At 44.6% G+C, this 27,134-nt stretch overlaps 1 protein-coding gene across 1 annotated transcript in view; it reads right to left on the reverse strand.

The window, feature by feature from the left end:
• plcb4a (phospholipase C, beta 4a) overlaps positions 1-27,134 on the reverse strand; it is a 600,847-nt gene that overhangs the window by 57,789 nt on the left and 515,924 nt on the right. The window lies entirely within an intron of this gene.

Genomic DNA, 27,134 nt, shown 5'->3' on the forward strand with positions numbered 1-27,134 from the left:
TCCGTTCAGTCCGTAAGGGTGACCCTGAGCTTCCGATCGCTTGTCATTTTAATTGTCTCCCCCACTGACACTCCGACCTCGGCCTCCTACACTGTTCCAATGAAACTCAATGGAAGCTTGAGGAACAGCGCCTCATCTTTCGATGAGGCATTGTACACCCTTTTGGACTCAACATCGAGCTTAACAATTTCAGATCATAACCACTGCTCCCATTTTTTTTGGATAGCAGGTGCTGGTAATGATGAGCCATGATGATAAGACTTTAATTCACCCATGTATGTGTAAAATATTTGTGTTTTGTAAACCTCGACCCCAGCACCAAAAATTACTCAATGACAGGGATGACTTCCTCATTTTGGAGAAACAACTGTAACCGTACTGGAAAACAGGAGAATTTGAATTCTTCATGCATATGCTCTGCAAACATAATGGGACAGAATTTCTTGAGTGCGCAGGGTAATCTCTCTGCGACTGTACCGGAGGCCAAGGGTCAGGAGACAAGAGTAATGTTCCCTCCAAGCTGCACGGGGCCATGCAGCATTTGGGATGGTACCACGCAGGCCGCTCACAAGCTGTTCCCTTAAACTAACACGCAGAAACTTTAATGATACTGTGCACAAAGATTTGTTTTAGGGGGAACATTGACCAGGAGGCCAGGTCACGGGGCAATCGGCGGGGGGGTGGGGGGTGGGGGGGGGGGCGGGAGTGTGGATACGCGGAAATGGGGGTGTGGGGAGGGGGAAGCGGCGGCCTGCGTTCTTTGAATGCGGGGTGGGGTGAAGTCCTCCTGCTCTTCCCGGCTCCACATTCAGCCAAGTACATTTTAAAAACTTACCTTTTTGGTAGCGGGCCCAAGGTTTGGTGTTACTGAATGTAGTCAGTGCCGGCTGCCTCAGGACAAACTAATCGTGCAGCAGGGGCCTCAAACAGGCACTAGTATCCTTACTTGCATTTGCAAAAGGCCTAGTGCCTGATTCAGGTGTGGGCCCTGGACACCTGTTGTTTTCCTTTACTAATATGGCGGGCGGCGCGCTTCCTGCCCAGAATATTGGGGCCACAGTTGGCCAGTTAGCACTAAAATGTTTAGGCAAATAACTTTAATCAAGTTATTCAGGTTGTGCTGGTGAATGCATGCTTCAAAACAGCTGCAGCTCTCTGTGAATCGTATTTCAGAAATATGTTCCACCCACTACTACAGAGTGCTTACATAAGAACATAAAAACATCAGAAACAGGATCAGGAGTAGGCCATTTGGCCCCTCGCGCCTGCTCCACCATTCAATAAGACTGTGGCTGATCTGATCCTGGCCTGAACTCCACTTCCCCGTCCACTCCCCATAACCGTCGGCTCCCTTATCATTCAAAAATCTGTCTATCTCCACTGTAAATATAATCAAAGACCCAGTCTTCACCGCTCTCTGGGGCAGAGAATTCCAAAGATTCACAACCTCAGAGAAGAAGATTCTCTTCATGTCTTTTTTAAATGGGTGACCCCTTATTCTGAAACTATGCCCCCTAGTTCTAAATTCCCCTACGAGGGGAAACATCCTCTCTGCATCGACCCTCTCAAGCCCCCTCAGAATCTTATATGTTTCAATAAGATCACCTCTCATTCTTCTAAACTCCAAGGAGTATAGGCCCAACATGCTTCACCTTTCTTCATATGACAACCCCTTCATCTCAGGAATCAACCCAGTGCACCTTCTCTGAACTGCCTGCAATACAAGTATATCCCTCCTTAAATAAGGAGACCAAAACTGTACGGAGTACTCCAGGTGTTGGCTTATCAATGCCTTGTACAGTTGGAGCTGGACTTCCCTACTTTTAGACTCCATCCCCTTTGCAATAAAGGCCAGCATTCCATTTGCCTTCCTGATTACTTGCTGTATCTGCATGCTAACCTATTGTGTTTCATGCACAAGAACCCCGAGATCCCTCTGTACTATATCATTTTGTAATCGCTCCCCATTTAAATAATAATTTGCTTTTTTATTTTTCCTATCAAAATAGATTACCTCACATTTTCCCACATTATAGTCTATCTGCCAGATTTTTGCTCACTCACTGAGCCTGTCTTTATCCCTTTGTAGATTTTTTGTGTCATCCTCACAACTTGCTTTCCTTTGTATCATCAGCAAATTTGACTACATTACACTCGGTCCCTTTATCCAAGTCATTAATATAAATTGTAAATAGTTGAGGCCCCAGCACTGATCACTGTGACCCCCCCTAGTTACAGTTTGCCAACCTGAAAATAACCCATTTATCTCGACTCTCTGTTTTCTGTTAGTTAGCCAATCCTCTATTCACGCTAATATATTACCCCCAACCCCGTGAGCACTTATCTTGTGCAGTAACCTTTTGTGTGGCACCTTATCAAATGCTTTCTGGAAATCCAAATATACAACATCAACTGGTTCTCCTTTATTCACTCTGTTCATTACATCCTCAAAGAACTTCAGCAGATTTGTAATACATGATTTCCCTTTCATAAAACCATGTTGACCCTGCTTGAGTGCATTATGATTTTCTAAATGTCCTGCTCTTACTTCCTTAATGATGGACTACAGCATTTTCCCAATGACAGATGTTAGGCCAACTGGTCTATAGTTTCCTGCTTTCTGTCTCCCTCCTATCTTAAATAGAGGTGTTATATTTGCGGTTTACCAGTCCGCTGGGACCTCTCCAGAATTCAGGGAATTTTGGTAGATTACAACCAATCCATCCACTAACTCTGCAGCCACTTCTTTTAAGACCCCAGAATGCATGCCATCAGGTCCAGGGGACTTGTCCACCTTTAGTCCCATTAGTTTGCCTGGTACTTTATCTCTAGTGATAGTGATTGTTTTAAGCCCCCACCACCCCCCCTCCCGGCAATAGCTCCTTGATTATCTATTATTGGGATTGTTTAGTGTCCTCTACCATGAAGACCCATACAAAATAGTTGTTCAAAGTCTCTGCCATTTCTGTTTCCCATTATTAATTCTCCAGTCCCATCCTCTAAGGGACCAATGTTTACTTTAGCTACTTGTTTCCTTTTTATACACCTGTAGAAGCTCTTAGTGTCTGTTTTTATATTTCTTGCTAGTTTACTCTCATATGCTATCTTCTCTGTCTATCATTTTTTTAGTCATCCTTTGCTGGTTTCTAAAAATTTCCCAATCCTCTGGCCATTTGCAACACTGTATGCCTTTATTTTCAATTTGATACCGTCCTTTACTTCTTTCCTTCCTTAGTTAGCCAGGGATGGTTCAACCTTTTCTTAGCACCTTTATTTCTCACTGGAATAAATCTTTGCTGAGAGTTATGAAATAGCTTCTTAAATGTTTGCCACTGCATTTCTACAGTCTTACTCTGTAATATATTTTCCCAGTCCACTTTAACTAACTCTGCCTTCATACCTTTGTAATTACCTTTATTTAAGTTCAGGACACTAGTTTGAGACCTAGCTTTCTCACCCTCAAACTGAATTTGAAATTCTACCATGTTATGATCACTCTTCCCAAGAGGATCCTTCACTACAAGTTGGAGTTCTTTGAGGATGTGACGAACAGGGTGGATAAAGGAGAACCAGTGGATGTGGTGTAGTTGGACTTCCAGAAGGCATTTGACAAGGTGCCACATAAAAGATAAATTTCATGGGGTTGGGGGTAATATATTAGCATGGATAGAGGATTGGCTAACTAACAGATTTGGGATAAATGGTTCATTCTCTGGTTGGCAACCAGTAACTAGCGGGGTGCCGCAGGAATCAGTGCTGGGGCCCCAACTATTTACAATCTATATTAACGACTTGGAAGAAGGGACTGAGTGTAACGTAGCCAAGTTTGCTGATGATAGAAAGATGGGAGGAAAAGCAATGTGTGAAGAGGACACAAAAAATCTGCAAAAGGACTAAGTGAGTGGGCAAAAATTTGGCAGATGGTGTATAATGTTGGAAAGTGTGAGGTCATGCACTTTGGCAGAAAAAAAAATCAAAGAGCAAGTTATTATTTAAATGGAGAAAGATTGCAAAGTGCTGCAGTAAAGCAGGACCTGGGGGTACTTGTGCATGAAATACAAAATGTATGCAGGTACAGCAAGTGATCAGGAAGGCCAATGATATCTTGGCCTTTATTGCAAAGGGAATGGAGAATAAAAGCAGGGAAGTCTTACAACAGCTATATAATGTATTGGTGAGGCCACACCTGGAATACTGCGTGCAGTTTTGGTTTCCATATTTACAAAAGGATATACTTGCTTTGGAGGCAGTTCAGAGAAGGTTCACTAGGTTGATTCCGGAGATGAGGTGGTTGACTTATGAGGAAAGGTTGAGCAGGTTGGGTCTCTACTCATTGGAATCCAGAAGAATGAGAGGTGATCTTATCGAAACGTATAAGATTATGAGGGGGCTTGACAAGGTGGATGCAGAGAGGATGTTTCCATTGATGGGGGAGACTAGAACTATAGGGCACGATCTTAGAATAAGGGGCCGCCCATTTAAAATAGAGATGAGGAGAAATCTCTTCTCTCAGAGGGTTGTAAATCTGTGGAATTCGCTGCCTCAGAGAGCTGTGGAAGCTGGGACATTGAATAAATTTAAGACAGAAATGGACAGTTTCTTAAACGATAAGAGGATAAGGGGTTATGGGAAGCGGGTGGGGAAGTGGAGCTGAGTCCATGATCAAATCAGCCATGATCTTATTGAATGGCGGAGCAGGCTCGAGGGGCCGTACGGCCTACTCCTGTTACTATTTTTTATGTTCTTATGTTCTTATGATTACCGGTAATTAATCCACATTCATTGCACATTACCAGATCTAAAATAGTTTGTTCCCTGGTTAGTTCCACAACGTATTATTCCAAAAAACCATCCTGCATACACTCTATGAACTCTTCAAGGTTACCATTGCAAATTTGATTTGTCCAATCAACATGTAGATTAAAATTGCCCATGATTATTGTTGTACCTTTCTTACAAGTCTCCATTATTTCTTGATTTATACTCTGTGCTACAGAGTCGCTGCTGTTTGGGGGCCTGTAGACCACTCCCATCAGTGACTTCTTTCCCTTATTTCTTCTTATCTCCACATAACTGATTCTACATCTTGATCTTCTGAGCCAATATAATTTCTTACTACTGCACTGATCTCATCCTTTATTAACAGAGCTACCCCACCTCCTTTTCCTTTCTGCCTCTCCTTACAAAATGGCAAATGCCCCATAATATATAGTTCCCAGCCTTGGTCACCTCGCAACCACGTCTCTGTAATGGCAATCAGATCATACCCATTTATTTCTATTTATTCCGTCAACTCATCTATCCTGTTACGAATGCTTTGTGCGTTCAGATATAGAGCTTTTAATTTTATCTTGTGTATACGCTCTGTCCCTTCCTGTCATACTCTGGTTATCATTACCCCTATCGCTACCCTGCACTTTTGCCTTCTCCTTTCTCTTTGACTTTTTACATTTCCGTTCACCGGATCCCTCTCCCCCCCCCACTTTTTAGTTTAAAGTCCCATCTACAGCCCTAGTTATTCGATTTGCCAGGATACTGGTCCCAACCTGGTTCAAGTGAAGTCTGTCCCGACGGAACAGTTCTCCCCTATCCCAGTACTGATGCCAGTGCCTCATGAATTGAAACCCATTCCTCCCACACCAATCTTTGAGCCATGAGTTCATCTCTCTGATCCTATTTACCCTATGCAAATTTGCTTGTAGTTCAGGTAATAATCCAGAGATTATTACCCTTGTGGTTCTGCTTTTAAATTTAATCCCTAGCTGCTCATACTCCCTCAACAGAACTTCTTTATTTGTTCTAACTATGTAGTTAGTACTTATGTGGACCATGACAACTGGATCTTCCCCCTCCCACTCCAAGTTCCTCTCCAGCCTAGAGGAGATGTCCTTAACCGTGGCACCGGGCAGGCAACATAACCTTCGGGACTCTCACTCTCGGCTGCAGAGAACTGTATCTATTCCCCTAATGATACTGTCTCCTACCACTACAACATTTCTTTTTACTCCCCCCTTGAATGACCCCCGTACCACCGATGCTGTAGTTAATTTGCTCATCCTTCCTGCAGACCTTGCTCTATTCCACATAGGGAGCAAGAATCTCGTACCTGTTGGACAAGAACAAAGGCTGAGGCTCCTCCTCCATGACTATCTCCTGGGTCCCCATACCTGCCTCGCTCGTAGCCATACCTTCCTGTCCGTGACCACGGACCCAATTTGAGTTAGTTAATCTCATTAGTGTGACTGCCTCCTGGAACACAGCGTCCACGAAACTCTCCCCATCCTTGATGTGTTGCAGTGTCCGCAGCTAGGACTCCAACTCATCAATACGGAGCCAAAGTTCCTCGAGCTGCAGACACTTGCTGCAGATGTGGTCGTTGTGGACCTCAATGGTGTCCACCAGCGACCACATGCAACAACAGAAACACACCACCTGCCCTGCCATCTAATGTATTCAATTAGTTAAGATTTGAAGTTTTGAATGTTTAGTTTATTATCCCAGCTCTTAATTTAATCCAATGCCCAAGAAGAGAGAAAAACTGAGCAACCAAACTAACCCAGCAGCCAGATTCTGTTTCTTCCTTGCCTTTTTCACAGTGTTATTTATTTCATCAAAATTCAGTGAAGTTTCATCCATTCAATGGGAGTCTACATTTGGAAGATCTATTATGAAGGGGAACAGAATAATGTTAAGGACCTTTCAGTGATCTGCCCCTTCAGCAACCAAGGTTCTTGCACTCTGCAATTCCTTCCCAAATCTCTTTAATATGCTGACTCTACTTCTTCATTCATGTTCTTGGTAGTCTGTCATATCCAACAAAGACGTTGATGTGCTAATCATCAATGGCATGTGTCTTCAAGTGGCTGTATCGGCCAATTCTGGATGCACATAGTCTCTTGCACGTCGGACAAGGGAAGTTCGATGTGCCTGATGCTGACAGTACTGCCACCTGATGCCATCTATCTCTAGTGTCCCGCAGGCGTTGACATCGGCTTTCTTTGAAGGTCTGGCAGGCAGTCCTCGTCAGGGTTCGCCACTGGATTTTATTAGCTGCTGTATTCTCGAGGTCCTTTGGTCGGATGCCACAGTACTGGAGGTTAGCCTTGATGCAATCTTTGTAGCGCTTGCGGGGGCACCCCTGGTGTCTTCGACCTTCACAGAGCTCGCCGTGAAAAAGCTGACGAGGGATCCTTGACTCATCCATGCGGATGATATGTCCAGCCCACCGGAACTGGGCTTGCATGATTAACACCTCAATGCTAGTTGATTGTGCTCTCTCCAGAACCTCAAAGTTTGACACCCGGTCTTGCCAGCGTATGTGGAGTATAGATCTGAGACTGTGCATATGGAAAGCTTCCAACTTTTTGATGTGACGCCTGTAGGGTGTCCAGGTCTCACATCCATAAAGGAGAGATGAGAGAACGACTGCTCTATACACTAACAGTTTAGTTGACAGTCGGATGTGGTGGTGACTCAACACCTTAGTGCTCAAGCGACCAAGTGCCTGGCTGGCTTTACAGATCCTTGCATCAATCTCCTTGTCCAAGGACCCATCACTTGATATGGTGCTGCCAAGGTACTTGAAGCTGTCCACTGACTTTAGTTGTATACTGCCGATGAAGACTGTGGGAGCAGGTGCTGTGATGCCAGGGGCAGGCTGATAGAGAACCTCGGTTTTACTAAGGCTGATGGTTCGGCCAAACAGTTCTGTTGCCTCAGCAAATTTGCTGAGTATGAATTGTAGGTCACTCTCCTTATGTGCCATAAGGGCGCAGTCGTCAGCAAAGAGTGCCTCTTGGATGAGTCGTTTCCGTACTTTGGTCTTTGCAGCAAGGCGGTGGAGGTCGAACAGTGAACCATCTAATTGATATTTCAGGTAAATCCCAAACTCCAAGTCTTTTATGGCATAGTTCAAGACGCAGGTAAAGAATAGGTTGAACAGAACTAGAGTGAGTACACAACCTTGTTTCACTCCATTGGAGATGGCAAATGGGGCCGTGGTTGTGCCGTCTGAGAGCACTTCACCTGTCATGTTGTCATGAAACAGCTCGATGATGTGGACAAACTTTCTTGGGCACCCAAGTTTCGTCAAGATTGACCACAGCGCTGCTCTGTTGACAGTATCAAAGGCCTTTGTGAGGTCAATAAATACAGCGTACAGGTCTATGTTCTGCTCAGTGCACTTCTCCTGCACTTGTCTGGGGTGTCTGGGAGGGGTAGCACCTCTGACAATGGACTTGTTGTGCTCTTCGGAGTAGTTCCTCTGTCTTGGTCCTCACCTGGCATCCAACTCTCAGCTGTGGTTCCAAGTAGCTGCAGCATGCACAGCGGCCACACCCCGGTAAACTGCTTCGACAGGCAGGCTAAACCAGATGAGGGTAACCGATGGGTATTATCCTTCGGTGACTTTCGGGACCTGCTCACCCCAGCATGTGAAGTCTGTTGCGGTGGTTTGGGCGGAGGAAATCAAGTTTGATCCAACGGCCATGAAGGTGAAACAGCAATGCACTGTGGAGTGTATAGGGCATGGCAGAGCACGAAAGACGTCATGGCCATCCACTGCAGCCAACGAAGTCTTCAGTTGTACCAAATTTTGGGCCACTGAAACCCGGCTTCTGCGGAGGAGAGTGTGGGACCGGTGCCTTCCCACTTTAAAAGCATTTATGCACAGGTTTATGCTAACCATCATCCAACATACCAAGTCCTGCGGCGATGGGGGGGACGAAGCGACAGGTGGAGGTGATCACTGGGAGTCGTAGCCTCAAACCTGCACGTAGGCGGCCTGTGGGCAAGTGGTCATTTGACTCTGTATCCAGGGCAGCAGAGGAACCTGGCAGCACCCCAGGCAACTGAGCAGCCCTCTTTAGGATAGCACTGCTCACCCTTTATAAGGGAGGGGCCTAGAAAAGGTGGCCCAAACATTTCTTGCCCTTCCATTAACTGGCCAGTATACCGCGGCTGGCAGTTCAACCCATTCTGCAGTCGAAAATACAGCAACAGTCGAAAACTTCATGACGCAAGAAAACTTCTTCTCGGACAATGGAACGTTCGCACACTCTTAGACAGAGCTGACACTACAAGACCGGAAAGAAGAATTGCCCTTATTGCAAGAGAGCTGCAGAGTTATAACATCGATATAGCAGCTCTGAGTGAGACAAGAGTTGCAGAGGAGGGATGTGTGAGTGAACTAGGTAGCGGCTACACCTTCTATTGGAAAGGCAAGACAGAGAATGAGAATAGGATCCACGGAGTTGGCATAGTAGTGAAGACTTCTCTTATGCAACAGTTTCCGAATCTGCCTGAAGGAATTAACAAAAGACTTATGAAACTGCGTTTCCTCCGAATGCCAAGCGCCACATTACCATTATAAGTCCTTATGCACCCACCTTTCCAAGCCCCGATGAAAGAGCGGTTCTATGAAGATCTAGACAGACTGGTCAGGTCCATACGTGCTGGGGACAAGTTGATCATCCTGGGTGATTTCAACGCACGAGTTGGAAAAGACAGCAAGCACTGGAAGGGAGTCATTGGACAGCACGGCACAGGAAAATTAAATAGTAATGGCCTCTTCCTCTTGAGTATGTGCGCGGAGAATGACTTGACTATCACAAATACTCTATTCAGGCAGGCTGACAAGTACAAAACAACTTGGATGCACCCCAGGTCTAAGCAATGGCACATGATAGACCATGTTATTGTAAGAAGGCAAGACATCAAGGATGTAAAAATCACAAGAGCCATGCGGGGAGCAGAATGCTGGACAGATGACCGTCTAGTCAGATCCACTCTCCAGCTGTACATTGCTCCACTTCAGCGCAAGCGTCCAAAACCGAGCAGAAGTGCCTTTAACACAGCTAGGCTGAAACATCAGTGCTACCGTGAGCAGTTCCAGGATGACCTCGATAACAGGCTGATGTCTCACGGACCGCTCATCAGCAACACCACATAGAAGTGGACAAAGCTCAAACAGATGGTGACAGACTCAGCAAAGACAACTCTTGGATTTAAAAAGAAGGTACACCAAGACTGGTTCGATGAAAACAACGTTGAGATCTGCAAGACGCTGGATGAAAAGAAAAAAGCATACCTTCCTCAATTTCCAAGAGGGACCGCTACAGACACATGCAGAGCAAAGCACAAAGAGACCTTCGCCAGATGCAAGATAAATGGTGGCAGACGAAAGCAGAGGAAGTGGAACATTATGCTGAAACTCACAATACAAAGATGTTCTTCAGTGCCATCAAGTTAGTCTATGGACCATCAAAACCCAGCACTACTCCACTCCTTTCAGCAGATGGCAGCACTTTGATCAAAGACAGGACTGGCATAAATGAGAGGTGGAGAGAACACTTCAGTAATCTTCTTAATCGACCTTCAACAGTGAACGAAGAAGTACATGACCCCATACTCCAGCAACCTATCAAAGAAGATCTTGATCTTCCTCCCAACATGGACGAAGTAAAGAGAGCCATCAACCAGATGAGTACTGGAAAGGCTCCAGAAAAGGATGGAATCCCTGCGAAATCTACAAGGCAGTAGGCCCAGCAACTCTCGATGCCTTTCATGACATAATAACTAGCATCTGGGAAGATGAAGACATGCCACAGGACTTCCGTGACGCTATGATAGTTTCCCTCTACAAGAACAAGGGCAACAAAGCAGACTGTAGCAACTACAGGGGAATATCGCTTCTGTCCATTGCTGGGAAGATCATCGCCCGCATAGTATTGAACCGACTCATAGCTAGTGTCTCAGAAGTAAATCTTCCAGAAACACAATGTGGCTTTCGACCTGGTCGGAGCACAGCGGACATGATCTTTGCACTCTTCATTCATAAGCCTCCTCAAAAGCCACCTCTTTGACCTTGTCTTAGGTCATCTCACCAACCTACTTTGGACTTTCTCCTTTTTGTCCACCACCCCTCTTAAACATCTTGGGAAGCTCTGTTACATGAAAGATGCTGTATGAATACACATTTTTGTTGCTGCTGATGGGTGTAAACATGATCCTAACATTACTGAAAAGCTATTTAATCATAGATGGCCCAGTCACTCGTTTCTTGGAAGAAGTCTCAAGGCAAGTTAAGAACCGGAAATATTTTCAGAGGTCCATCCAGTCTAAAGAAGAGAAGAAAAATCATTTATGATATTCCATCTAATGTGGTTTATGCAAGGAGGGTGCTAAGCACACAAGGAAGTGAGAGATTTTTAACCTACCAGATTTGGATTAAAAGCACCAATATATTTTCTGGAAAATTTGCACCATTTATTTTAAATAATACTTTAAAAAAAATTTAAAATAGTAGACTGTAAGTGATATGAATTAACCCTTTATTTAAACCTTGAATTTTCTTTTTTTAATAGGAAGCAAATCATTACTTATCTTTGGTGTATTGGCACCTCCTATACATGGTTAACATGCTGTAACAATATTTAAATTTTATTTAGTACTTATAAAATGTTATATTAAAATTGACATCATACTTTATCAACACAGTTTTGTCATGTGACATTTTAGGCCAATTTAGCTATAAAGAGCTATATATATTTATAATAAACATGTCTGCATTAAAAATGCGCTGTGAAGTATATTGGACCCACACCATACTATCATTTCTGTGAAAGCATATTTGGTATTAAATGTTCCTGACATCTATGGTATCTCGCTGGCAATCTCAAAGGTAGTACAGGTACTGCACAACTTAGTGAAAAGCTAAGTAGTAGAAATTGATACAGGGTCTACTTTAAAAAAAACATTTAATTAATGTTATAGTGTTATGAAACATTATATTGAATACAGTTAAGGACCAAAGTACCATCTAATTTTAGTACATCACAATCAATTACATCTTCATCTCCAGTGATTTGAACTGTGCTTTAATAAGCTTAGTATAGAACATCACAGCCATAGGTAAGCACACTCAGTGCTGGCAGACTAAAATTAAATGTTATATTGTTAAGAGCCGATAGCATGTTCTGTTACTTTCTGTTGTATGATAGTTAGCTGTTTTGCATGATATTTGGTTCATACTTTCTTATTTAGCTGGGTTGAGGCATAATAATAGTCATCTTTGTTGCATTGTTTAGTCAACTGTGAGGCATTTTAAAATGTTTTTTTTAATGAAGTTTGGTATCCTAGTAGCATATAAATAAATGACATTGAACAACAAAGCCATCAACATTCAGAATTCTAAGCACTCCTTAACAAATCAATACTACCTACTCCCTCATGTAAATCCCAACTTCACCACCACTGATTAAAACAAAATTATACCAAAGATCAAAGACACTTTTGTCTAGTTAGGCAGATAATGATACCTTTTCTTCTGTAGTGAATAATACAATTTTAGTGCAGCGAATTGGCTGAGAAAAATATTTTTAGTATAAGCATAAGTTTATTGTGGATGCAGACAGATTCATGCATCACTTATATAAAACGCAAATTTATGAAGATGCACTCACTCATAAATTTAAAAACTAAAGAAGTGCCTTCAACTGTTCCTTCCAGTTAAGTTTCGAAGAAAACAATCAGCAGTATAAAAGCACTTTTTTTTCACGCTATTTTATTCATACAATTTTATTGCTTGTTTTGTAGGTTTTTATGTCACCGATCATTAATTGCAAATACTATTCCAATTTTGGTAAATTCACATCTGCATTTGATTAATATTCTTATGATGAGCTAAGATATATTATTTAACATTTATTTTGTCTGTAATAATGATTTTGCTTGGAATTTTATGGCCTTCGCTGACTCATTCCCACATTCATGGCAAGTTTTGAAACTGAATTCAATAAATCTAGTTATTTATAGACTGGCACCAGAAAAAGTAACCGTGGAAGCTTCTGGATTGTTGTAAAAACCCAGCTGGTTCACTAATGTCCTTCAGATAAGGGAATCTGCAACCCTTACCTGGTCTGGCCTCCATGTGACCCAAGTGCCACACTATAGGGCCAATTTAACTGTGGGCAGAAGTGGACGGCCATCCCGTGCGGGAGTGAGAGTCGGAGGCTGGGCAGATTTTAACTGTCGGATCCCATTTGAATCCCACCTGGCAGCTGCCTCATCAATTTGTGCGGAATTGGGCAGCTGGCAGGCGGGGGAGGATGAAAATCGGGCAATCCAGAGGCTGCCCGCTGGCATCACCAGAAGGCTGCCAGTAGCTAGGTAGGTCCGGGAAAGGGACGACTGTTGCCAGGGTCTCACAGCTGTTGGGCGAAGGAGCCCGTAGCAAACACATACTCAGGAGCACGTCTGAATTCCATCGGGATCCCATGCACGACAAAAACCAGCGGCGCTAAAATCGCAAATCACCGGGAAAAGGAGCTGCTCCATTTTAACTGTTCACCTGCTTCTTTCCCACCGATGAGTGTTAAAATCACCATGTATGTGCCTCAGAACAACTAGGGATGCGCAATAAATGCTGCTTTGCCAGCCTTCTCCATGTCTTAAGAACAAGTACAAAAAATGAATTATTATTCAATTTCTAGATCAAAAATAGTAAGGCTGAAGAATATAATAACTTAACCACGATGACCAGTGTATATATAAATGGCAACAATTAGAATGGAATGCTTTCAAAGTTGTAAGCCAATTGATATTCCAAGAAATAATGCAGAAAACACTCAAAGCTTCACACTAATTCGGGACGCAATTTCAATATTTTGATTAGATTATGGCCTTCCAAGCCCTTCATATTATCCATTATTCTATATAAAGTACTATTTTAACAATATTGGGCCATAATTCGCAGCTCCGACGGGTGCGAAGGCGCCTGTAGAGACCATGCAAGTTTCGGGTTTTGGAATTCTCTTGACAGATCCACTGCATCCCCGGCGAATGGATATTAGCGAGTGGAGAGCTTGCCCAACTTCCGCCCAGCGAATGCCCATGAAATTCTTCCACCTGGTAAAAACAGGCGTAAGGCCTGCTTTGATCAGCATAAGAGTTTTAAACAAACAGAAAAATAAAATTATCAATAACTTATACATTTGAAAACCTGTGAAATAAGGTAAGTTTATTTTTAGCCCCTTTAATATGTATACATTTATTTTTCAAAATATTACATTTTAAATTTTTTTTTAATTAAATGCCATTTTAATAAATTTTAAATATGTGATGTTTTGTTATAAATTTATTTGAAATGTAGAGGTACTTTATGGGGTATTCCCATTCATACTTATGGGGTTTCCATATGTACGGAAACCCCGTAAGTATGAATGGGGTTCCCCTTCTGTCATTCATTGGGCTGGCCCACGTGATCCCAGGGGCTCTTGCGCACTGTGTGCGCCCAAGATACGTGGGCCTCTTCCCGCAGGTACTTGAAGAGGCCCAGGATCACGAGTCTTTGTACCTCCTGGATCACCAGGTATGTGGGAATTTTATTTGCGGATCTGAGGCATTTCCCCGCGGGAGGCCTCCGACCGCAAATTCAAGGCCATTATTTCAAAGCTGTTGGGACCAAACTAACTGTTTTGAATGCACTGTGTCACTTTAATATCCTTGCAATTGAATAATTTATTTTATAATTGCGAGGGACTTTAAGCAAGTCCCTCGTCCTGCTCAGCCCCATCATCTCCATCCTCACCCATTCTTCCCTTCTCCACCAGTCTAATCCCAAACATCCACCTCTTTCTACTGAGCACAGACTGATCCCAAACATCTGCACCTCTATTCCCCCTTCCCCCAACCAGCTTCATCCCGAACCCGTTTCAACCTTAGGCTGATTACATGTGCATTAGGGTTTGCTTCCCTATTCCAAGCCTGGACAATCTCCATTCTCATTTCCCTGATGAGCTCATTCTTCATTGGCTTCCTTACACTAGGAACGTTATTATTTAAAAAAAATGCCAATTCCAGTGGTAATGCCATGGGTTCAAGTCCCACTGCAGGAACATGAGCACATAAGCTAATGTAACCCTTCAGTGCAGTGCTGAGGGAGTGCTGCACTCTCGGAGATGGTGGCTTTTGAATGAGACATTAACTGACTGTAAAAGTGGGAGTAAAAGATCCTATGGTGTCATGTGTCTCACATTATAATATATAACTTTATCCCAACATGCTATACATGACTGTAATAAGATATGACCTGTAACCACCAGCATACCTTACCACCAGGGGTGCACTTGCATGAGACAGGTATACAAGGACAGGTCTCAGACAAGTGCAGCATTCCAGAGCTGTCAAATAAAGGTGCAGGTCCAGAGTGACCTTGACTTCACTACATGCCTCGTATGAATCTGTTCTGAGGGGACAGGACTTTACAGTGGCGACGGGTTACGGGATTACAGAATCCACAGAATGGCAAACAACTGATCAGATGAAAAGTACAATGCGGGAGACAATTGGGAGGACTTTATAGAAAGGCTGCAGCAAAGCTTTGTAACCAAAGACTGGTTAGGCGACGATAAGGCAGACAAGAGAAGAGTGGCTCGAAAACATACGCTTTAATGAAGGATATGTTGGCACCCGAGAAACCAGCAAGCAAGTTGTTTGAAGAATTGAGCACACTGGTAAGAGACCAGCTGAAGCCAGCGAGCAGCCTACACATGGCCAGGCACAGGTTCTACAACTACAGACGCTGTGTGGGCCAGAGCATACCCGACTTCATGGCGGAACTTCGGAGGTTGGCTAGTTTATGTGAGTTCTCCGATGAACTGAGGAGAGAAATGCTGAGAGACTTTTTCATTGAGAAATAGGCCATGCAGGCATATTGCGAAAGCTCATAGAGACCAAGAACCTGACCTTAGAGGCAGCAGCACTGGTTGCACAGACATTCTTGTAGGGGAAGAAGAAACGAGGTTGATTTACAATGCAGGTACGACAACTAACAAAATATTGGAACAAGAAGTTCACAGCACTAAACAAGCTGCTACCTCCACACATAGACAAAACCGGGAGAACAGGCTCTCGACAGCAGGCAGAAGCCATCAAGGGCCACAGGAACGGCCGTTCACACCTCATCAATCCACAATGTGAGCAATCAACTACAAACTGAGAGAAGCTCAAGCGAGATCAGCCAGATGCAGCTCATTCTTTGGGAACTCTTTGAACAATGGAACAGGTCTGTGCTGGAGGTGTGGGGGTGGGCACTCGGCAAGGGGATGTCGATTTCAGCAGGCTGTTTGCAGAAATTGTAAATATACAGGGCATTTGGCCCGCATGTGCAAAAAAACGGCAGCTCGGCTGGTATACGAATCGGATAGGTCGGAAAGCGGACCAGAAGATGGTGGGGACAGTACCCGGGACACCGGTGTACAGCGGGTCAACACGATCAATGGCCGCTGCTCCTACAACAGGACGCCTCCTATAATGATGAGGGTCCTACTCAACGTGGTATCTGTCAACATGGAGCTGGATACGGGAGCGAGTCAATCTCTCATGGGCGCTCAACAATTTGAACAACTGTGGCCGCATAAAAGAGTCAGACCAAAACTCACAAGGGTCGACACCACACCAAGGACCTATATCAAAGAAATCGTACCAGTCCTCGGCAGCGCCATGCTCTCTGTCACACACAAAGGGACAGTGAACCGACTTCCCCTGTGGATTGTCCCCGGAGACCCCCCAGCACTGCTGGGGAGAAGCTGGCTGGCAAAACTAAACTGGAAATGGGATGATGTCCATGCCATGTCATTAGAGGAATGGACCTCCTGCTCAACAGTTATGAAGCGATTTGAACATCTCTTTCAGCCAGGTGTGGGCACTTTCAAAGGGGCCAAAGTCAAAATCTACATCACACAGGATGCTAGACCGGTCCATCACAATGCCAGAGCTGTACCCTATGTGATGAGAGAAAAGATTGAACATGAACTAGACAGGCTTCTGCGGGAAGGCATTATATCACCTGTGGAATTTAGCGACTGGGCAAGTCCCATCGTCCCAGTTATGAAGCCTGATGGATCCGTACGAATCTGTAGGGACTACAAATCTACCATAAACAGAGTCTCCCGACAGGACCAGTACCCGCTGCCCAGAGCGGAGGACTTATTTGCCACATTGGCTGGAGGTAAACTTTTCTCAAAATTAGACCTCACATCTGCGTATATGACGCAAGAATTGACCGAGGAATCCAAGCTACTCACCATCATCAACACACATCAAGGCCTTTTCATGTACAATTGATGCCCATTCGGCATCAGGTCGGCAGCTGCCATATTCTAGCGCAACATGGAGAGTCTTCTCAAGTCCATCCCGGGGACGGTTGTATTTCAAGATGACATCCTTATCACGGGCAGGGACACCGACTCCCATCTCCGAAATTTAGAGGAAGTACAAAGCGGTTGGATTGGGTAGGCCTACGAGTCAAGAAATCCAAGTGCCTGTTTCTCGCACCCGAGGTTGAATTTTTGGGCAGAAGGATTGCCGCTGATGGAATCCACCCAACAGAGTCCAAAACAGAAGCAATTCGCCTGGCACCCAGGCCCCGGAATGTCTCAGAACTGCGCACCTTTCTCGGGCTACTCAATTACTTTGGGAACTTTATGCAGAACTTAAGCACGCTGCTGGAGCCTCTCCACGTGCTACTCAGGAAGGGATGAGATTGGTTTTGGGGGGACGCCTAGGAATGCGCCTTCAATAAGACATGCAACCTTCTGTGTTCCAACAGTGTTTTGACTTTCTTTGACCCAGGTAAAAAGCTAGTTCTCACATGCGATGCGTCAGCGTATGGGGTCGGGTGCATTTTGCAACATGTCAATAGTGCGGGAAAATTACAACCCATAGCTTATGCCTCCAGGTCACTTTTGCAGGTGGAGCGCGGGTACGAAATGGTAGAGAAGGAGGCGCTCGCGTGCATGTACTGTGTAAAAAAGATGCACCAATACCTTTTCGGGGCCAAGTTCGCATTAGAAACCGACCACAAGCCCCTCATGTCCCTCCTATCTGAGAGCAAGGCAATAAACGCCAATGCCTCGGCGCGAATTCAATGGTGGGCACTCATGCTGGCATCCTACGACTATACCATAAGGCACAGACAACTGTGCCGATGCGCTCAGCAGGCTACCCCTGGCGACCACGGAAGGGTCTGATGAACGGGACTGTGAGATAATCATGGCAATCAATGCCTTTGAGTCCACAGGTTCGCCCATGACGGCTCGCAAAATCAGAGCCTGGACGGCCAGCGACCCTACGTTATCCTTAGTAAAAAGATGTGTCCTAACCGGTGACTGGGCAGAGGCTCGCGATGCCTGCCCCGAGGAATTAAAACCCTTTCACAGGTGCATGCATGAGTTATCACTACAAGCAGACCGCCTGATGTGGGGCAGCCGAGTAGTCATGCCTCTGCGAGGCAGAGAGGCATTTGTCCGGGAGCTCCACCGCGAGCACCCGGGGATCGTTCTCATGAAGGCCATAGCCAGATCCCACGTCTGGTGGCCTGGTATTGACGAGGACTTGGAGCTCTGCGTCCGAAGGTGCACCATTTGTGCCCAACTCAGCAATGCCCCCAGGGAAGCTCCACTGAGCCCCTGGCCCTGGCCTACCAAACTGTGGTCGCGGGTGCACGTAGTCTATGCGGGCCCATTCATGGGCAAAATGTTCCTCGTAGTTGTAGATGCATTTTCAAAGTGGATCGAATGCACCATTTTAAACTCGAGCACAACCTCCACCACTGTGGAGAGCCTCGCAACCATGTTTACAACGCACGAATCCCTGACATATTGGTCAGTGACAATGGTCCGTGTTTCACCAGCGCAGAATTCCAAGACTTTATAATTGACCACGGCATAAATCACGTCAAGGTGGCACAGTTCAAGCCGGCCTCCAACGGCCAGGCGGAGAGAGCAGTGCAAATCATTAAACAAGGCATGCTTAAAATCCAAGGTCCCACGCTGCAGGGTCGCCTGTCGTGACTGCTGCTGGCATACAGATCTCGTCCGCATTCACTGACTGGGAATCCCCCCCCCGCACAAATGTTGATGAAAAGGACTTTAAAAACAAGGCTCTCATTAATCCTCCCAGATATGCACGAAATTGTTGAGGCAAAGTGCCGTAAGCTGACTGAGTACCATGACAGAAATTCGAGGGGGAGATGGAATGAGATAGGGGATAAAGTGTTTGTACTAAACTATGGCAGGGGTCCCAAATGGCTTGCAGGGACAGTAACAGGCAAGGAAGGAAACAGGCTACTGATAGTACAAATGAACAATGGCAAAACCTGCCGGAGGCATGTAGACCAAGTCAAAAGCAGATTTACCAACAACACTGCGGAACCAGAGGCAGACTACAATGTGGAACTCGCACCACACCTGGTGGACAGACAGAGGGAACAACCTGAGGAAAGGGCAATCCCAACAGACAGCCCAGGCGAGTCAACAACAATCACAGCAATCGAAACAGACAGCCCAGGCGAGATACCAGCAACCACATCCAAAGAAAAACAGACACCAAGGCAAACAACTGAACCACAACGCAGATGCTCCACGCGAGAGCGTAGACCACCTGAGAGACAGAATCTATAAAGACAATAAGACCTTGGGGGAGGGTGATGTCATGTATCTCACATTATAATATATAACTGTATCCCAACATGCTATACATGACTGTAATAAGATATGACCTGTAACCACCAGTATACCTTACCACCAGGGGTGCACTTGCAATAGACAGGTATATAAGGACAGGTCTCAGGCAAGTGCAGCATTCCAGAGCTGTGAAATAAAGGTGCAGGTCCAGAGTGACCTTGACTTCACTACATGCCTCGTGTGAATCTGTACTGAGGGGACAGGACTTTACATATGGCACAAGAAGAAGAGCAGGGGCGCTCTGCTGGTTTCCTGGCCAACACTTATCTCTCTACTCTCACCACCAAAATCGATTAACTGGTCATTCATCTCAACACTGTTGTGAAACTTTCCTGCTTGCAAATTGGCCGCCGTATTTGGCTCTACAAGAGTGACTACAGTTAAATAATTCATTGACTGTGAAGTATCGTGACAATGTGAAAGGCATCATATATATATTTTTATTTCATGGATTGGTGCTCTCTATATATTCTTTTCTTTCATGCAGTGGTGCTCATGTGACAAAAGGACCCCTATTGCGAAACCCATGATGCCTGACCACTGAAAATAAATAGCACAAATGATCTTAGCTTGTTATGCAGTTAGGGAGATTGTGATGGAGGTTCCTTGTGAGGCCGATGAGAGGGAAGGTGAAATATGGGGATGGCAGACAGGGATGAGGAGTATTTGCTCTCAGCTGTAGGGAGGCGAATGTTTTGCGACCAAGAGCTGGTAGCACGACTCGGAATTAAATACAGTCCGGCCAGGAAAGTTAGCGCTTTCGTGCACATGAGACTACTGCTTGTGCGGGAGAAGGGAGTCAGAATTTCTTTGGGAGGAAACTGGAAGAAACTCCCATGGGTGTGGGAGCTTGAGGGAAGGTCTGCAGTCGATCAGCAGAGTCAAGCCCCTCTGCCAGAACACATGGATGCTCCGAGAGGCTGCATTCAAAAGTGACTTTACAATTTGTGCTTCAATAATAACTTGCATTCAATGAAGAACACAGTTTCTAGAAACATATTTCAATTGGTTCACTTTTAAATAATCTGTGCAGCTGACAATGCAATGCTCTGAGTTTTCTAAGAAGGAAAAAAAAATTTTTCAGTGATCAAAAACAAAACTTAACATAACTAAAATTACACACGAGGGTGGTAGAAGTTTGGAACTCTCTTCCACACATGGCAATTGATACCACATCAATTGTTAATTTTAAACCTGAGATTGATAGGTTTTTGTTAACCAAAGGTATTAAGGGATATGGGGCAAAGACGGGTATATGGAGTTAGGACACATATCAACCATGATCTCACTAAATGCCAGAGCAGGTTCAAGGGACTAATTGGCCTATTCCTGTTCCTATGTTCCTAAAAGGTTCTGCTCAAATAAATATACTTAAATTCAGGACTGTTACTCAGAACTTGTTTCGAGTTGTGAATAATGATACAGTCCTTCAAGCATTGGCCACACCCAATGCTTCCCTGATAAAATGCAACATCTCCACCGACTCCTGGGAATCTCTGGCCAAAGGCCACCCTAAGTGGGGGAAGAGCATCCAGGAGGGTGCTGAGCACCTCAAGTCTCGTCGCCGAGAACATGCAGAAAACAAGCGCAGGCAGCTGAAGGAGCGTGCGGCAAACCAGACTCCCTACCCACCCTTTCCTTCAATGGCTGTCTGTCCCACCTGTGACAGAGACTGCAATTCCCGTATTGGACTGTACAGTGACCTGAGAACTCACTTTTAGAGTGGAAGCAAGTCTTCCTCGATTTCGAGGGGCTGCCTAGGATCAGATGGCCACTCCCAAATGAATTATTTTTCAGCTGGCTGCTTTTGAGGTCTCTCAGATACAGAGAGATATACAAGAAATATAGCTGCTCTAAACATTTATGAAGCTTTACAAAATGTATAAACAGTAATGGTAGAATTTCACTTCTCTCATATCTGCAGAGGTGCAAAAATATAGGATGAAGGCCAAGATGAAAAATCAAACTTAAGGAAAAGGAACAAAATTTAAGTCCCAGATCTGAGAGAGACAGCCTCTGGGTGGATTGTCAAGAGGGTATGAACAATTTTATGGGTAAGTTTAAAATATTTGGCGAATTACTTATTTTTAATTATTTATTGTGTCATAAATCTTATTTTTGTGTTATATCCTCACTCTACTGCCATAATAATGTGTAGCAGACACAAGAATTTCAACTTTATACACCTGTATGAAATGAAAAAGGATTCTTGGATCATTTGGTTGCTTTTTCCCTCATTCAAGTGTATGCATTGAACTTTGTTTAATAATTTCCAGGAAATAAATCTTATGCTTTATATATGAGTACTAAAGACATTTGTAAAGCCAATAGAGCAGCATTGGGTAATCATTAAATATGAGATGTACAAACAAAATAAACCTATTTCAAAAAGGCAAAAAGAGAATGCATCAGAGCAGAGTTCGATGGATAGAGATTTCAATCGAAACTCAAAGGTGAGGCATGTAATAAAATGAGTGATTTTTTTGCACGCTTTGTTGACTGTTTCTGTGTATGCGCGACCGTTTGGTGCTGCATGCGTGCACTCAATCCGGTTACGCAGACGCAGGACTCATCGATACAGCAGTTGCCGCCTGCGTGCTTTCCTCAGCTGCCTGCGAAGGCCACGCGATTGGGTTGGTGGCCGGGGGCGAAGGGATGACTGGATCGAAGAGGGGGAGGAGAGTGGATCAAAGGGGAGAGAGAAGAGTGGGAATGAGAGAGGAAAGGGGATGGAGGGCGAGCGAGAGAGGAAAGGGGATCGAAGGGGGGGAGGAGCATGGATGAAAGAGGAGAGGGGATTGAAGGGGGAGCAAGAGAGGAAAAGCGATTGAAGGGGGAGAGGAAAGTGATTGAGAGAGGAGAGGAGATCGAAGGGGGAGAGGAGGAGCTCAGAGGGGGGAGAGGAGGGCAGGAACTCGGGGGTGGGGGGAAGAGCACAGAGAGAACAGTGGGGATGGGGGAAGAACGTGATCCAGATGACAAGATGGATCATGTTCTCTCCCCTCTTTTAGACATAGATCACGTTCTTCCAACCCCACCCCACTACACCTGCACCGTGTTCTAACTCGCCTCCTCCGAGACCTGGTTTATTTCTTGGAAAGCCCAGCGCTATTACAGCAAATTACATAATTGGACATGATGTAATCCTGAAGGCATGATACTGTCACTATTCACTTCATACCCAATAAACCTGTTAACAATCCGTGACCCACGTACAATGCCCCATCTATGGGATCGGGAGAAGGTCAGGAACTTGGGGAGGGTCAGGAAATTGTTGGGGGGAGAAGGTTGGGAACTTGACGGGGTGGGAAGGGGCGTTCAGGAACCTTTTGGGGGGAGATCAGGAACGCGGGGTGGGGTAAGGTCAGGAACCCAGGGGGAGAGGGAAGAGAAGGTTAGGAACCTGGGCGGGAGAGGAACCTATCCCATGAGGGTGAGCCCTGTGTTCCATGAAAGCACGACTGTGAGCTCTGGCGATTTATCGGCCTACAATCCCATCAATTTCCCTAACACTATTTCCTGACTAATAAGGATTTCCCTCAGTTCCTCCTTCTCGCTAGGCCCTCGGTCCCCTAGTATTTTTGGGAGGTTATTTGTGTCTTCCTTAGTGAAGACAGAACCAAAGTATTTGTTCAATTGGTCTGCCATTTCTTTGCTCCCCATTACGAATTCACCTGATTTTGACCGCAAGGGACCTACATTAGTTTGCACTAATCTTTTTCTCTTCACATATCTATAGAAGCTTTTGCAGTCAGTTTTTATGTTCCCTGCAAACTTACTCTCATACTCTATTTTACCCCTCCTAATTAAACCCTTAGTCCTCCTCTGCTGAATTCTAAATTTCTCCCAGTCCTCAGGTTTGCTGCTTTTTCTGGCCAATTTATATGCCTCTTCCTTGGATTTAACATTATCCCTAATTTCCCTTGTTAGCCACGGTTGAGCCACCTTCCCCCGTTTTATTTTTACGCCAGACAGGGATGTACAATTGTTGCAGTTCATCCATGTGATCTTTAAATGTCTGCCATTGTCTATCTACCATCAACCCTTTAAGTATCATTCGCCAGTTTATCCTAGCCAATTCACGTCTCATACCATCGAAGTTACTTTTCTTTAAGTTCAGGACTCTAGTCTCTGAATTAACTGTGTCACTCCATCTTAATGAAGAATTCTACCATATTATGGTCACTCTTCCCCAAGAGGCCGCACACGACAAGATTGCTAATTAATCCTCTCTCATTACATAAGCCCCAGTCTAGGATGGCCTGCTCTCTAGTTGGTTCCTCGACATATTGATCTAGAAAACCATCCCTTATACACTCCAGGAAATCCTCCTCCACAGTATTGCTGCCAGGTTGGTTAGCCCAATCAATGCCATTGAATGCCAAGGGGCGATGGTTAGACTCTTGCTTATTGGAGACAGTCATTGCCTGGCACTTTTGTGGCGTGAATGTTATTGGTGGAGATACAGTGGAGATCATTGGGAAATGTTGGTGGAAGTGAGTACACAGCTGTACTACAAGAAGATATGGTACGATTGAGAGAGGCAACGCAGAAAAAGAATTGGTTCTGACAACATTCGCAGAACTGACGCAGGTTACGTCATCAGCCCCTGATGGCATGGAACCAAGATTGTTGAAAGAGGTTAGAGGCCCCAACAACAATTTTTAAATCCTCTTAAAATGTGTGGATTGTTTGAGAAGGGAGAGATGGTTAAATCAAGTGATTATAGATCAGTTAATCTAAAAATCAGTGGTGAGCAAATCTGTAAATTGAGATAAAATTAGTGAGATTTAGAAATGCACATCTTAATCAAGACCTGCCAGCACAGATTTGTTCATGAAAAGTCATGTTTGACAAATTAAGAGTTTTTTTTTGTAGTGGTAACTGATTGAATAGCTAAAGCAAATTGATTAGATGTAGTGTATATGGATTTTCAAAAGGCATTTGATAAAGTATTTCAGAGGAGGTTATTTAGACAAATTAAAAAACATAGAAAATAGGTGCAGGAGCAGGCCATTCGGCCCTTTGAGCCTGCACCACCATTCAATATGATCATGACTGATCATGTAACTTCAGTACTCCACTCCTGCCTTCTCTCCATACCCCCTTGATCCCTTTAGCCATAAGGACCACATCTAACTCCCTTTTGAATATATCCAACGAACTGGACTCAACAACTTTCTGTGGTAGAGAATTCCACAGGTTCACAATTCTCTGGGTCAAAAAGTTTTTCCTCATCTCGGTCCTAGATGGCTTACCCCTTATCCTTCGACTGTGACCCCGGGATCTGGACTTCCCCAACATCAGGAACATTCTTCCTGCATTTAACCTGTCCAATCCCGTCAGAATTTTATATGCTTCTATGAGATCCCCTCTCAGTCTTCTAAATTTCAGTGAATATAAGCCTAGTCAATCCAGTCTTTCTTCATAGGTCAGTCCTGCCATCCCGGGAATCAGTCTGGTGAACCTTTGCTGCACTCCCTCAATAGCAAGATTGTCCTTCCTCAGATTAGGAGACTAAAACTGCACACAATACTCAGGGTGTGGTCTCACCAAGGCCCTGTACAACTGCAATAAGACCTCCCTGCTCCTATACTCAAATCCTCTCGCTATGAAGGCCAACATGCCATTTACTTTCTTTATTGCCTGCTGTACCTGCATGCCTACTTTCAATCACTGATGTACCATGACACCCAGGTCTTGTTGCACCTCCCCTTTTACTAATCTACCACCATTCAGATAATAATCTGCCTTCCTGTTTTTGCCACCAAAGTGGATAACCTCACATTAGGTTCTATGGTTGTCAGATTTTGGGATTTTTGATTATTTCACTATGTAAGAAACTTGGTATAATTCATATTAAAATTATACTATTAAGTTAAATGCAGCTCATGAGGGGTTTAATTCACAGAGTAGTGAGTGCTGGGGCATGTATTTAAGGCAGACAAATCAGTTCATATAATGACATGAAATTAGGACTGGCGGTGTGTCCCACCAGATTATTGACCAGATGAAAATCTACCCCATTATGTCAGGGTGATCTTGTGCATTTGAGAACAGCAGGAGGTTGTTCCTAGGGATCCCCACAAAGTGGGGGAGAATCCAGTGTGAATGATAGCCCCACTAGCCAATTCTTGTACACGGAGAGCTGGGAGAGGATCAGGGATCAAGCCCAAGGTTTTCATCTAGCTAGAGGACAAAGGACAGAAAAACACATTCTGGTTAATTTTAACCCAATCTCCCAGCAGGAGACATTGGGAATCAGATCGCCTGCCTATTTTACACCCCGCCCAATATTACTTTCCATTGACTTCATTGCAAAGTGACACTTCCTCTGGCAGCATTTTCTTTTCAGAGGTTTAAGAAAGCAATTGGTGCTAGAAATTGTGTAGCACCCCTTTTGGGATGGTAACTTTTGCAGGAGCACAAAATATCGGCAGGTGCTACGCAAGTGAAGTTGATGCGAATTACCGGTTTAGAGCTCCAGGAAGGAAGTACTTCCCTTGGAGCACTAAACCAGACAAGGGGGGGCGGTAGTGATAGAGCACTGCACAATGTCCCGTGCATCGCTGCCTGGAACGGAGGCTCTTTCCCGACCTTAAAGGGAAAGGTCATTGCTGCAGGCTCTGCAATAAATCGACTCCCCTGCTCACTGACATCAATCATGATCTGCGACGATCAGCCCCAAGCACTCTAACAGAATGCAGGCCTGATTAATCTTAGCGGAAGAAAAGGTTACAAAAATGCACAGAGGGTTCACAAAAGATTTTGCCCTTCCCTCACCGGCAGTCCCTTGAAATACCGCTCCCCAAGCGGCCAGCCTCCCTTACAGTGCCTCCTGCAGCTGCCAGTGATGACACCCGGCGATGCTGCAGGGGATGGAACCGAAGTTCACATCCGGGGCGGTACTGGGACGCAGGAGATCATGGTGTTAGGGTTTACCACTGCTGCTAACCTGCAAGGCAAGTTCGGGGGTGTCGGTAATCTCGCCGTGCCCAGTCGCAAAGCCGGTAGCGCCCCGTTATCGCCCCTCAGAGGCGCTAACGGGAGGTGCAAAGGAGGCCAATTTCTCCCCCTTCAGTGCTTCATTTGCTTGACCATGACCATTTCAATTTTTTTCCACAATTCAGGATTTATGCTTATTTCCATTAAATTTTAATTCATTTAATGAATACAAAAAATATTTAACTTTAAATTTTGAAAAAAGGCAAATAGATGAAACCGAGACCTCAGAAATAAGGATTCTAAACAATTTCTGTCTACACTGCGCCAGTTTATCTCTATGCAACACAGACTACACAGGATAGATTTTCATCAATGAAGATAAATGTGATGGGATCAGTTCATCTCATGTCTAGATAGTAATTGTTTTGCTATTATGCATCATTAATAGATGAGCATTTGCTGATTCAGGGGAATTAATCTGTCTTCTGTGTGTATTGTAGTCATTCTGTACTTAATGTGACCATCGAATAGACAGAGTCTGGAGTGTGCTACAAGGCAGTAGCACTTCAGTGAGACAGAGGTACTAATGTCAAACTGTCGGGATAAATCTCAGGTGGTTTATTAATATTACCACAACTCTGATGTAAGTTACTGGTCTGGAATGCA

This window comes from Pristiophorus japonicus, chromosome 9 (genome assembly GCF_044704955.1).
Source record: "Pristiophorus japonicus isolate sPriJap1 chromosome 9, sPriJap1.hap1, whole genome shotgun sequence".
NCBI classification, from domain to species: Eukaryota; Metazoa; Chordata; class Chondrichthyes; family Pristiophoridae; genus Pristiophorus; species Pristiophorus japonicus.